Here is an 862-nt window from a genome sequence, read left to right as displayed (position 1 = left end):
GAAGAACAAATTGGAGGGGAGGGGTGGGTAGGAAGGAAAGTGCAACAATGAATGAATGGGAATCCAAAGTCTCTACAAATTTTCATTAAAATTAGTAATAATAAAAGATATTAAAAAAAAAGATTGACGATCTCCAAAACCTGATGGAGGGTCAGCTAAGAGACAGAACCACCTCCACAGCAGTGAATTTTGCTTTTTTTAGTGTTTCATTTGCTGTCATGACTTCCATGCTCTGGGGACAAAGACATTTTTTCATGCTGAGTCACCAACCAGCCCTTTTGTTATTCAGGGGATCTTTGGAGCAAGTGTGTACAATTGTATGGCTGTGTGTGGGTGTGAGTGTGTATGACTACAGATCATATCTGTGGCTGTCAGTGTGTGTGGGTGTGCATGGGAGAACATGTGTTTATGCACGTATAAGTGGGTGTGTACAAGTGTAAGGGTGTGAGTGGAAGTGTGTGTTCATGCATGTAAGAGTGTGTGTGTATGTGTGCAGTGTGTTTATGGTGTGTGTCATTTTGTAGGCATATGTGTGTTTATGAGAGTGTGGATATGTGTGCATGGTTAATTGTGTGTACATGCGTGTGTGTGTGTGTGTGTGTGTGTGTGTGTGTGTGTGTGTGAGTGCCTGTGGATAGGTATTTTGCTTCACACATTGACGAGGGATTTTATCATTGGTTGCTCTTAGGGTTTGGCACTGTTACCTGGACTAAAGGCCGGAAGGGTTTGGGAGTGGGGGACCAGTGAACAGGCAGAGTGCCCAGTCCTCCTCGTCATCAGCCAGTGAACCCACACATGAGATCCCTGACTGCTATTCAGCAGCTGACCACCACGCAGGCCTAGTTCTTGCCTGAGCCAGGGG

This window comes from Elephantulus edwardii, unplaced genomic scaffold, assembly GCF_000299155.1.
Source record: "Elephantulus edwardii isolate Elephantulus edwardi_28Jun2011 unplaced genomic scaffold, EleEdw1.0 scaffold00125, whole genome shotgun sequence".
Taxonomy (NCBI): Eukaryota; Metazoa; Chordata; class Mammalia; order Macroscelidea; family Macroscelididae; genus Elephantulus; species Elephantulus edwardii.
The sequence above is the reverse complement of the archived record's forward strand: the minus strand, read 5'-3'. Positions refer to the sequence as shown.